Source organism: Enoplosus armatus, chromosome 22, assembly GCF_043641665.1.
Source record: "Enoplosus armatus isolate fEnoArm2 chromosome 22, fEnoArm2.hap1, whole genome shotgun sequence".
NCBI classification, from domain to species: domain Eukaryota; kingdom Metazoa; phylum Chordata; class Actinopteri; order Centrarchiformes; family Enoplosidae; genus Enoplosus; species Enoplosus armatus.
The window spans coordinates 17911240-17924440 of NC_092201.1; positions in this window are offsets into that span (position 1 = coordinate 17911240).

The following is a 13201-nucleotide window of genomic DNA, read 5'->3' on the forward strand; positions in this document are numbered from 1 at the left end:
CTGTGTGTGTGTACTGTATGAATGAAAGGAGAGCTTTGTTGTTCGTCTCAGCCACAGTTTAGACAACGTGGCTTACTGCCTGAAAATTCACATCATAGATAAGGGACACGTGTGGTTTCTGCCCGTCTGTATATCTACACGTAAAACCCTGAGATTGACTCCTGATGGGGGCCGAGCTGGATCTGGACTGTATTTTTAAGGTTTCAGTTCCATAAAAGTGTGTTAAACCATTATAACTGTTTTCAACCTGAAACCTGTTTTCCCAATATTATCAATGATGTCAATCAACTCTGTTCCAAATTTGAAAATCATCAGAAGTCATACCTTTGTCATTCACTTGTAATGCTACCTCTTTGCTTACTCTTTGTCAGCTTCTGGGCTGTTGTGTATCGCACTAGAAAAAAGATTCTTAGTTTATGGATAAACTAATGTATACATGAATGTGAATGAAGCTTGTGATGCCTTTTTGAGTAGCCTGTACCCTGCCTAACAGGACAAAATGGAGAACTGCATCTGGTTAGCAAACAAAATAAAAGTAACTCGATAGTAATCGATAGTAATTGATCAGAATTGATCATGGACATGATGGGAAAACAGGATTCAGGTTAAAAAGCCACGTTTTCATTTAAATCCTTAATCCACATAAAAGTAGTTTGAGAAAATAATCATAACTCAAGGAGAGGAGCCAGGCTGAAAAGCAGTGTTTCACTGCCCTCTCTGATTAAAGGTTTCAAGTCTGTTTCATAATCACATTCTGGGTGTGGTGTGTGCACCTGTAACCACAACCTACAGTGATGTCACAGTGTACTGACACACCCTGGAGTACACTTCTTCATTACCGTACCAGGGTGAGAATTTAAACCACTGGAGGTCAGTACCAACAAGATTTTCAGGGTCACACAAAATCATTTGTTGATACTGTTTTATTCTTATTGATTAAGTCTTAATTAGGACTAATTTCACAACAGCCAAATGCAAGTTGGTAAATAACCATACTTTTAGAACAATTTTCTACATTGTAGGTAGATTGTAGGTTGACTTTTCTTTCAATAATCTATTCAAATAATCTCTCAAAGACTTGAAACTTGGTTACGACAGGTAATCCCCTACAGTTTACATTTAATCACTTCAATATTTTATTTTTATGATTATTCCAATTTCTGTATTGAAGTTTTAAGCACGTAGCTGTGACATCCAATATTTGACAGCATCATAGCATCACCCTCACAAGCTATGTCATGAGGAAATTATGTTCAAAAGACAAACATTTAGCAATGATGTTTGTAAAAAGAGTAATGCCAATTTAGTTGTTTCTCATTAAAATGGTTGTTTGATCACCAGCTCTCAAATCTGAGATGTCGGAGCGTCTTTCAAAGCTGCAATGCTGTTACCGTTCACAGCTTAGTATTACCACATGATGACAATATAACTTTTAGTATAAAAAATGAATAAATTGTTAATTGTGATTAACTGTCTTAGGCATGTTTCAAATTTCTGTTCTAAAAGGTTCACCTTTATTTCTAGTCTGAACTTTGGGTCAGAAGTTAAGGTTTTTGACAGCGATCTGAAAGGTGCATGTTATTTTCAAAAAATGTACACACAAATCTACAGTTGTAAAACACTTACCATATTTAATTGTCACTACATCAAGCTATGGTGAGCCATTTTTATGTGCCTCCGTCATACACACTCTGGTTGTTTACAATCATGTGCAGCTGTCTGTTACCACATAACTTAAGATATTCACTTGCTTCCCTTTGTCAAATTTGACTTTTTTGTAAATATTTTTCAACAAAAGGGGGAAAAAGGATTATACTATTCAATATATTTTTGCCAGACAGAGGAAGACTATATGTTCTAACACTATATTATATTCGGTAAAGACATACCAGCTAGATGTTTTTATGCATCACCAATGTGAAGAAGTTGTGAAATTAGTTTTCTATATATCCCACATTGTCAGTAAAGGCAGCAAGGGCTAAGAAGCAAGTGGTTTTTTTCTCATCCTTTGTGAAAAAGGTGAGAGATGTCCCCTCAATAAACAGCCTGTAATGTCATACAATGGTAAATAAACTTTGATTTAAATATTACTGTATACTGCTACTGTTAGTCGCAAATATAGTAAATACAGTATTTTATATATATATATATATATATTTAATGCCACACATGGAGCCTCATTTAGAGTGTGGTGCTTGAAATATATTAGCAGTAGATGTAATATTGAACTCATTTTGCACAGTGTACTTTCAATTGATGCATGCTAAATACTATGCCGAAGATGTACAGGCAACAGTGATGTAAATGAGTTTGCATTTGTTCGCACATCAGTGAGCTTCATAATTAGCTTTAAAGCCATACTTTTGCTGGACAACGGCCAAAAGAGACAAGTGAGTGGAGTAAGGGTATGTTTTACTGCTTATGAATTTAACTTTTCATTTGAAAGAGGAAAAAAGTTACACAATTGTGCTTCAAAGGGTTGGTTCATCCAAATGCCAAGACATTTTCTCGTTTACCTCTAGTGGCTATAGTTTTGGCTTTATTTGTTCAGGTTTAGAGATATCTGTCACTATATCCGTCTTCCACAATTTCCTTTTGTCAAATTTTGTTGTGGTTAAGATTGTGTAGGCAAGATTAAGATTAAGTTGTATAATAACTAAGAGAAGACAAAACCAAGTTAATATTTACACATAGCCACGCAGCCAGGGGAATCACCAGCTAACAAAGCAGCACACCAAGGAACCCCTCTCCCTTCATGGACTGGTAACTAACTGGGTATATCTAGCTAGCATAGTGTAATGGCTAAGCACAGGACTGTTATGTACATGTTTTTATTGAGCTTTACAGTTGTGATTTCTTTTTCATAGTTAGGTTATTGAGTTGGTGCCACCACAACGCTAAATTGATATTGGTTATGTTTCACACAGATGCAGGGTCTTGCATTCAAACTAACCATCTTTTTTTCTAACCTGGCACCATTATTTTATACTGATCACATACATATATGAGCAGCATGAGAAACCATCTCCGTGCTCAGTTAGCCTAGCTTGAGATCGCTTAACTAGCATGTGACACATATAATGCTGTACATGACAAAAAATTCATATACACACTTAATTAAACATTATAATAACAAAGAATTGCATTTGTAACCATGGAGAGCTGCCTTTTTCCCTCCTCTGGTCCTAGCTGGACTGTTACAGTGCGTAACCTTTGACTCCTCTTTCTCACAGCAGTAGCCTTTATTTTGTTCCCAGCCTTCATCCCCTCACAGAGAATGTATTTCACTGTGCAGTGCAACTGGGGCGCATATGACGTCTCATTACTCTTAAAACACATTTCCTCTCTCTTTGCTTGGTTTCCTTGAGAGAAATGTGGATGATTTTAGAGACTTGGGATGCACCCAAGGTCAAATGTGAACATCTGGTATCTGGAGAGAAATCCTTCAAAATATTCAAATCAAATCTTGTAGTCTTTGATATTCATAACATTTTTAATCTTTCAAATGTAGAAGGAATGACAGTTTCACCTATCAGAGTGTTCCCAAGAATTTCAAATCAAAGCATGTGGTCTCTGATATTCATCTATATATAATATTTACCCTAGGCTGAACTGCGAACCATCCTGAGGACGAAGTTGATGATCCTCCACGGAGCAGAAAGGCATAGGAGACGCCAAAAGGAAAGAACCAGGAAGCAAGTGTCTTTCATAGCCAGCGCCCATCGGATTCACCAAACAATTGCTGGGGCAGAAGCCCAGTGGAAGCTTGGTTTGTTTGAAAGAGGAGCTCGACTTGCACATCCAGACCACCTACAGCAGGGGTATTCAACTAAAATTCAAAGAGGTCCAGTTAGAGAAAATTTCCTCAAGCAAAGGTCCGGAACATCATAATGTCTAACTTGCGTTGTGATTTAGTGTGATATATATTGAAGTAGCCTTGTAGTTGTATCAACGTCTGCATGTAATCAATAACTGACTGTCAAATCAAATAAAGAACAATTCAAAAACATTTTGACAATATTTATTGTCACTTAACATTGAACTATACAGATATATAATATTGTAGATGTGTATAATGTTCTTCTCTCATTAAGTAAAAGAAGGGCCGCATTTAAAAATAAAATAGAGAAAATAAATAAAATAGCTTTTGAAAAATTGTGCATCTTAAAATAAAGTGCTTAATTTTAAAAAATAAAATAAAGTGTAGCAGCAGCTTAAGTTTCCCCTTTTCTTTGTTAACTGTTTCACATCTTCCTCCCTATATCGTTAACTCGCCTCTCTCGTCTTTCTGTATTCAAGGTCGCAATGTTTATCTCCTGGAATGCACAGATTTGATTGGCTGAGTAGCATCACATGGGCTGGCTTAACTCGTATGCAATTGGTCTGTGAATTTCCTGATCCACTAAACCAGTGCTGTAAAGACTAGAAAAGCTGCACCGGTTAAAATAGAAACGCCCCGTCAAAATTTAAAATCCCTTCATAATTTTTTGATTATAGGTCATGGTCCGTATAGGACGGCGCCTGGGTCCGGACTCAGACTGCGGTCCGCCTGTTAGTGACCTATGACCTACAGTAACCTTAAAAGACAGGCAGCAGGAACTGGGCCATCCACCACCTGTCAAGGAGTTTGACACCCGGGAGCCACTCCTGAAAGAGGTCCACGACGTTGTGAGGAGAGCAAGATCCCAGTTCCACCTCTGGTCCAAGCGAGTCCGGTACAAGGTCTACAAGCACTATTCCTTGTTACTCAAACGGCTATGGAAGATTCTGCATGTCATCTGGAGGAGGAGGAAAATGGCACAGCAGTGGAGATTTACTGAAGGAGTTTGGATCCCGAAGGAAGAAGATTCCAAGAGAATCGATCAGTTCAGGATCACGTCCTTGCTGAGCATTGAAGGGAAGATCTTCTTCAACATCATAGCAAGACAGCTGACCAACTTTCTCTCCAACAACGGCTACATAGACACGTGTCTAGAGCACACTGGAGTGGTGACTCAGCTCATCAGAGAAATAAATAGAGCAGTCTAGCCCTATAGCAGCATAACTAGGGGCTGGTCCAGGCAGGCCTGAGCCAGCCCTAACTATAAGCGTTATCAAAAAGCGAAGTTTTAAGCCTACGCTTAAAAGTAGAGAGTGTGTCTGCCTCCCGCGCCCAAACTGGGAGCTGATTCCATAGGAGAGGAGCTTGACAGCCTGATAGTAAGGAATTGTTATGTTGTTCATTTCTTCTTCATTCCCCAGATGTAGGCAATGATTCGATGATGGAAGGAACCTCCGCTGATACTGACTTTTCACATAATATTCTTTATTTGCATCAAAGATCAGGATCAACAGGCATGCGCATCTTAACCTGATCAGCACCCGTAGCCAAATCAGTACTGCTGCCCCGAACACTGTTCAAGCTCGTCTTTTATACCTTTAGACATACATAGGGTCCTACTACAACGCACGAGTCTGTAAACTTCCGTTCCCTATCTAGGGGTCAGAAAAGAGACCTCTCAGAATGATGTTTCACGTACCTTAACCTCTCAGAGATAACCTTTCACATACCAAGGAAGATCTCGTCTAAACAACAATACATCTTATCTTTTATGGGGCCCCAACGTCTGTTAGTTGTTTACCTGGTACACTGCATACGTGGCAACTTTGTACTACATATCATTTTCAGATAAAGACTACTTTTATGATTAGTATCAAATAATACACATCAGCAATAATCCTGCCTAGACGTGACAAATGCATGGACTAATTTTTCTGCATCTGTTTGAGACAGGATCTTCCTGATTTTTGCAATGTTACGGAGGTGAAAGAAGGCAGTCCTTGAAGTTTGTTTTACGTGGGAGTTAAAGGACATGTCCTGATCAAAGACAACTCCGAGATTCCTCACGGTGGCGCTGGAGGCCAGGGCAATGCCATCTAGGGTAACAATATCCTTAGATACTGTGTTTCTGAGGTGTTCAGGGCCAAGAACAATGTCTGAGTTCAACATCAGATAATTACAGGTCATCCAGGTCTTTATGTCCTCAAGGCATGCTTGGAGCTTGGCTAACTGATGAGGTTCTTCTGGCTTAAATCAATAAATATAGCTGGGTATCATCCGCATAGCAATGAAAATGTATGGAGTGTTTTCTAACGATACCTTCTAAAGGAAGCATATATAAGGTGAATAGTATTGGTCCAAGCACAGAACCTTGTGGAACTCCATGACTGATTTTGGCGTACATGGAGGATTCATCGTTAACATGTACAAACTGAGATCGATCTGATAAATACGACTTAAACCAGCTTAGTGCAGTTCCTTTGATGCCAATTAAATGTTCCAGTCTCTGTAATAGATAACAAAGGATACTGTGGAAAGGACTATTAGATGTTCAATTTCAAGTCCATATGTCAGAACCAGGTTGAGGGTGTGATTAAAACAGTTAGTGGGTTTCTGTACCCTCTGACAGAAGCCGATCGAATCCAATAAAGAGATAAATGCAGTACCAAGACTATCCTTATCAACGTCCACATGAATATTAAAATCACCTACGATAATGACTTTGTCTGTTTTAAGGACTAAACCTGATAAAAACTGAGAATTCAGATAAGAATTCAGAGTATGGACCTGGAGCGCGATAGACTATAACGAATAAAACTGGCTTCAGTGTTTTCCAGGTTGGGAGTGAGAGACTCAGAGCAAGGCTTTCGAATGAGTTATAATCCAGTTTAGGTCTAGAGTTCATCAACAGACTTGAGTCAAAAATGGCTACAACTCCGGCCGGTGCCTCGAGGGATGTCAGTACTAGTATGACTGGGCGGAGTGGATTCATTCAGGCTGACATATTCTTCATGACAGCCAGGTTTCTGTCAGACACAGTAGATCAATATGATTATCTGATATTTATGTTTACTAATACAGCTTTAGATGACGTAGATCTGATGTTTAACAGTCCACACTTCATTTTCCTATTGTTTTGGCCTATAGCAGTGATGGTCCTAATTTTTATTAAGTTTTTATTAATGACTCCTCTCCTGTTTATTTTTGATTGAATTAATTTAAGTGGTCGGGGGGCAGACACAGTCATTATGGGGTTTTGGGTGGGTAACTGCTCTAATGGAAGCGCAGAGAAGCGTGTAGGACTGCGACTCTGCCTCCTGGTCTGGACTCTGGGTTGTCACGGTTTTGGTTCACTAATAAAGTCGGTCAGATTTCTAGATATGAGAGCCGCTCCATCCAAAGTGGGATGAATGCCGTCTCTCCTCATCAGACCAGGTCTCCTCCAGAAAGTCTGCCAATTATCTACGAAGCCCACATCGTTTGCTGGACACCACCTCGACAGCCAGCGGTTGAATGATAACATGCGGCTAAACATATCATTACTGGTCAGATTGGATAGGGGCCCAGAGAAAACTAGTTTTTGCAAACGACATAGACATAGTTTTTGCAAACGCTAAACATCTGGCACACCGAGCAGGACAGAGCAGGAGAGTGAGAAGGGCATCGCAAGCTGCTAAGCTAATGTAACAGACAGAATAGCGTGTAAACAACTGTGAGATTAGCGAAAAAGTCGCTAAAAGAAGGAGAGAACTATCAGTGTTAAGCAGAACTAGTGTATGTTTAAGTGGTTAATGGCTGATTAGCCGCTGTAATGAAATATATAACAAACAAATATAACTTGTTTGAGCTTGCCAAACACACACGCTACCAATGACACAGAAACTGGAAGTGAAGCAATACGCTTATCGCAGTACATCAGAGTGAAAGAAGATGTGTTTAACAGAAAATGGGAAAAATGGATTAGGTTTACAAATAGGGACATTGGCACTGTATAATTTTATTGATAATGTAAATTGTATAATGATTTAATAAGCAAATACCAGCAAACTTTACGTATGAACTGTAACCAACTGTAACTGTTGTTTGTTTTTTGTTGTTGTTATTGTTTTGTTGTTGTGCTTGTATATATATGTAAAAAGATAATAAAAAGACTTTACTGAAAAAGACTTTGCACTTGTTCTTACATGTGTTAATATATGATGCCTTTTGCATTTGTTGTTACTGATTATGTTTTGGTGATGCATGTGATGCTCTTAGGCAACCAGTATACTCTGTTCTGGGTTCTATCAGTGTTCTTTATACAGGTCCCTGAGGAGAACTTCATCTCCTGCTTCCTCTGCTTCTCTGAGCTCCTCTGTTCACAACCTGTCCAAATATCACCTGGTTGGTTGCATCACCACCAGAGACCAGTTGGTGAGTCAGCTCATTAATGCACCTTACTGTGGAAGGAAAACATAGCCAGTACAACTGTCCATAGATACATAAGATTATGCTCTTTGGCGAAATATGAATAATGGATCTCTGACAGACCAACAGTCTTTTAGGTCTCCCTATTCATGGTTCTAAGTCACTGCTGAAATCATTGTTGCCCCCTACTGGCATGGAGGGAAACAAAAGTAGAGTTCTTGTTGTGGTTGCCAGTTGTATGTGCGTCCCAAAGTTCTGCTTCTCGTGAAGTGAAGTTAAAATGGAGGCAGAGTGTGGCTTGTAGGATGTAACAGAAGGAATGGTTAGAATAAATGCAAAGGCTGTTTTAAATAAAGGTTTTGTGAAAATATGAGGTTAATGTGTCTCTCCCTTTTGTACAGTAGGTCTAGTTTTTCCCCACCATTGTATGGTTTGAGGATAACGGTGTGCTGGGGTGGAGATAACATCTTTAATGTTGTACCAATATGATTGTTCAGGTGGAGCAGCCTTATTTTTTTGAAGAGGCCAGGTACATTATTCATCATGTTTATCAACTGTCTTTCATCCCTTTGTTTCCTGTCTCCTCTGTGTAATTAAGGCCCGAGCACCGACAGACTAGGCCTCTTGGAGCCATACACTAAATCCAAGAGGAAGTCAGTTCACCATGAAACAGGAAGTTGTTATAACTTGTATGTATGTTGTCCAATCAGCCCCAAACTTCACGTTTGATAAGAGTCCTTGCCTGAAGACATCTATTTGCCAATGTTGAGGTAGTCTAATTGCCACCTACTGGCAACAGGAAATTACAAGTTTTATACTTTGATGTACTCCTCCTGGCAAGTTGACCAGATCCACCTCAAAACTGTCTCAGAAAAGCCTTAAGACCTTGAAGATGCTTCGTTTAGAAGTTTGTGAGTTTATGTTGAACGAATGTCTCTATAGCACCCCTACAAAATTTTAACAAAGCAACCCTCATGGTACGTTTCACCTAGATGCACGAAATTTGTTTGCCACATGTATCATGCCGAAACATAAGAAAAAGCCTCTTGGAGCTATACCCTAAACCCAACAAGAAGTCATCCATTTTGAATTGAACCCATCTACGTAACCCATTTTTCGCCATTAACAAGCTCTGTACTCAAATTTCAACAACTTTTCATGCCGTACTTTGTTAGAGTTTCATGGAACAATGTTGACATAGCGTGGTGGCCATTTTATGTGTTTCGTCATGAAACTAAAAATTGTTGTAATTCAGGTATACATGGCCAAATATTCCCGAAATTTCAAATGCTTGATAAGAGTCCTGGCCTCAAGACATCTGCATGCCATTTGTGAGTCATAGTCATTGTGCCACCTACTGGCAACAGGAAGTGAGCCTTGTGTGATAATCATCATCGGATTTACATGAAATTTGCATGGTGTGGTATACTCTTGATATACAGCACCATAATGCATGTTTAGTGCATGTTCTCTAGTGCCACATAGTGGACACAGGATGTGACATTTATCTCCTTCTCTTGTGCAATGTCCAATATTCATGAAAACTCATGACCTCCAGAAAACACCACCACAACATGCCCTGATGTGCGCAAAGATGTGAGGGCCCGCTCAATGCTGCTTGCAGCTTTGATTAAAAAATGTCTTGTGACATATAACACCTTTCATAAATAGGGTGCTAAATTGATACAATCTTAATACTATTCGCCTCATATATGCTTCCTTTAGGAGATATCATTAGAAAACACTCCATACATTTTCATTGCTATGCGGACGATACCCAGCTATATTTATCGATCAAGCCAGAAGAACCTCATCAGTTAGCCAAGCTCCAAGCACACCTTGAGGACATAAAGACATGGATGACCTGCAATCATCTGATGTTGAACAAGACAGAAGTTATTGTTCTTGGCCCTTAACACCTCAGAAACACAGTATCTAAGGATATTGTTACCCTAGATGGCATTGCCCTGGCCTCCAGCGCCACCGTGAGAAATCTTGGAGTTGTCTTTGATCAGGACATGTTCTTTAACTCTCACGTAAAACAAACTTCAAGGACTGCCTTCTTTCACCTCCTTAACATTGCAAAAATCAGGAAGATCCTGTCTCAAACAGATGCAGAAAAATTTGTCCATGCATTTGTCACGTCTAGGCTGGATTATTGCAATTCCTTATTATCAGGCTGTCCCAATAAGTCCCTGAGGACTCTCCAGCTGATCCAGAATGCTGCGGCATGTGTACTGACAGGAACCAGTATTAGCTTCGCTGCACTGACTCCCTGTAAAATTTAGAATAGAGTTTAAAATCCTTCTCCTGACCTACAAAGCTCTTACTGGTCAGGCACCATCATATCTTAAAGAGCTCATAGTACCCTATTACCCCACTAGAGAACTGTGCTCCCAGAATGCAGGGTTGCTTGTGGTTCCTAGAGTCTCCAAAAGCAGAACAGGAGCCAGAGCCTTCAGCTATCAAGCTCCTGTCCTGTGGAATCAGCTCCCAGTTTGGGTCCGGGAGGCAGACACTCTCTACTTTTAAGAGTAGGCTTAAAACTTTGCTTTTTGATAACGCTTATAGTTCGGGCTGGCTCAGGCCTGCCTGGACCAGCCCCTACTTATGCTGCTATAGGCCTAGACTGCTGGGGGACTTCCCATGATGCGCTAAGCTTTCCTCCTCTCCCTCTCCATCTTTACACATTCACGCATGTTACTAACTTTATATCTTCCCCGGAGTTTCTCTGTGCTTTGTCGTCTCGCAGGTTCCTGTAAATCGTGGTCCTGGTACGCCTGGCTGCTGCCGCCATGGGCCTGCTTGACTCTCATCACTACAGTTATTATTATTAGTCGTAGTTCTGTTACTATTAAAGCTGTTATTGCTATTATTAATCTCAGCTATTATTACAGCTGTAACTACTATTATCAGTCATATTTCCATTATTATTAATAAAATTATAGCTGCTATGGCTACTGCTAGTGCTGTCATACATCTCTGCCTGTCTGCTTGTCTGCCTGTCTGTCTGTGTCTCTACGGCTATCTCTCTCTCTGTCTCTTTCTGTCTGTGTTATCTATCTCTCCCCCTCTCTCTTTCTCCCTCCCTCTCTATGTCTCTCTCTCTCTCTCTCTCTCTCTCTCTCCAACCAACCGGTCAAAGCAGATGACTGCCCACCTAGAGTCTGGTTCTGCTCGAGGTTTCTGCCTCTTAAAAGGAAGTTTTTCCTTGCCACTGTAGCCAAAGTGCTTGCTCATGGTGGGAATGGTTGGGTCTCTGTAATAACATTATAAAGAGTCCTAAATAGACCTGCTCTATTTGTAAAGTGTCATGACATGACTTTTGTTGTGATTTGGCGCAATATAAATAAAATTGAATTGAATTGAAATGTATTCACGTGTATTAATCTTTCACAGGGCAGGAGATAAGAGGCTAAAATTATTAGAAGAAATATTGGACATAATTAGAACTATTTACAAACAATGCCAGAAATACATGAGAAAAGATTACTTAATAGCCATACTGTACAAATGGATTTTCAAAAGTGACAGCCACTTTTCCTGGGATATTCAAAGGCATGAATTTTAGTCCTCAGCCTGGAATTAGGACCAACCAGTGAGGCATTATCAGATGGCCTTAGGAGCTGTATGCAAATGATAATTCACTGTGATCATTTTCTAGGAACGTGTAAATAGTGGTTATGTAAATACGGCTGAAAATTCACATTTTATCAAAGACCAAGACCTACAAAATTGTACTCACCCCTGCCATTCTCCTCAGTGAGACATTTCAATGGTATGGCTGCTTCTTCTTATTATTTTTATTATTATAAAATGTATTCTGTAATATAAAACTTTAAATCATTATTTTTTTGTGATAAACTTGCCTCACTTTCAGTCCTGCAATGCCAGTAATCAGAATTCTGGACTTAGACTCTGGAGTTATGGACATCTATATTATATAAATAAAAGAAAATGTCCTCTGATGAAGAATCTCCTGATCCCTCTTCTTAGATTCTCTATTTAGAAACAAGAACAAAGTGCCATTGAACAGGTTATCCTAAAAATGATCTTGAATATGTAATGATGAATAATTATTACCGTCTGTTGCATAATAATACAATAATTTAACCCTTTTATCACTGTATTTCCCAATTCAGGTAGCTGGAAACAACAGCTGCTCACAGCTGGCTTTTTAAAAAATCTTTCTGAATGTTGTAGGCTGTGTTTTATCTGAGGGGACTCTGTTGAGCCCTGTCAAGCTGTGTATTTAATTGTATTTTAGGGAAAACTTAAGATTTTTATAAGCAGCTGCTCAATTAAAGTGCCACAGGCAGTGTGTGTTAGTCTGGTTCGTCAGTAAAAGAGAAAGTCATGTTCCTTTTAACCCTTATCATGTAAGTGTCCAATAAACCACTAGAACCATTGATATTCAAGTATTCACTTAGAGAAGCAGACATATCAAACACTGTAAAAACACAGCTCAATGTATATTCTATCAAAATAGATTTATTAATGTTAAATTTAAAGACACTTAGAGATTGAAAGAGATTTGGAGATGTTCTTATCAAGCCATCTGCGAAAGCTGGTCCTGGTCATTACAGGCAACAGTTATATTAAATGCCACACCAGAGCCTCATCCAAAAAGACTTCTACTCCTTCATCTTCTTCTCATTATTTTGGGGGAATTCATAAAAGCACAGAAATACATGCACGAACTGAAGTTTTCACTCAAATCAGCTCCAAACTGAAGGTATCTCTCAAATCAACTCAATACTGAAGTTTTCACTGAAATACACTCAAAACTGAAGATTTCACCCAAATCAGCTCCAAAGTCATGTTTTACCTGACATGAGTGGGAAAATTCAAATTCTCTCTGAAAACAGCTCCAAAAAGAAGTATTCACCCAAATCAGCTCCAGAGTAACATTTTCACTCAAATGAGGTTGACAACTCAAATTATCGCTGAAATAACCTCCAAACTCAAGTTTTC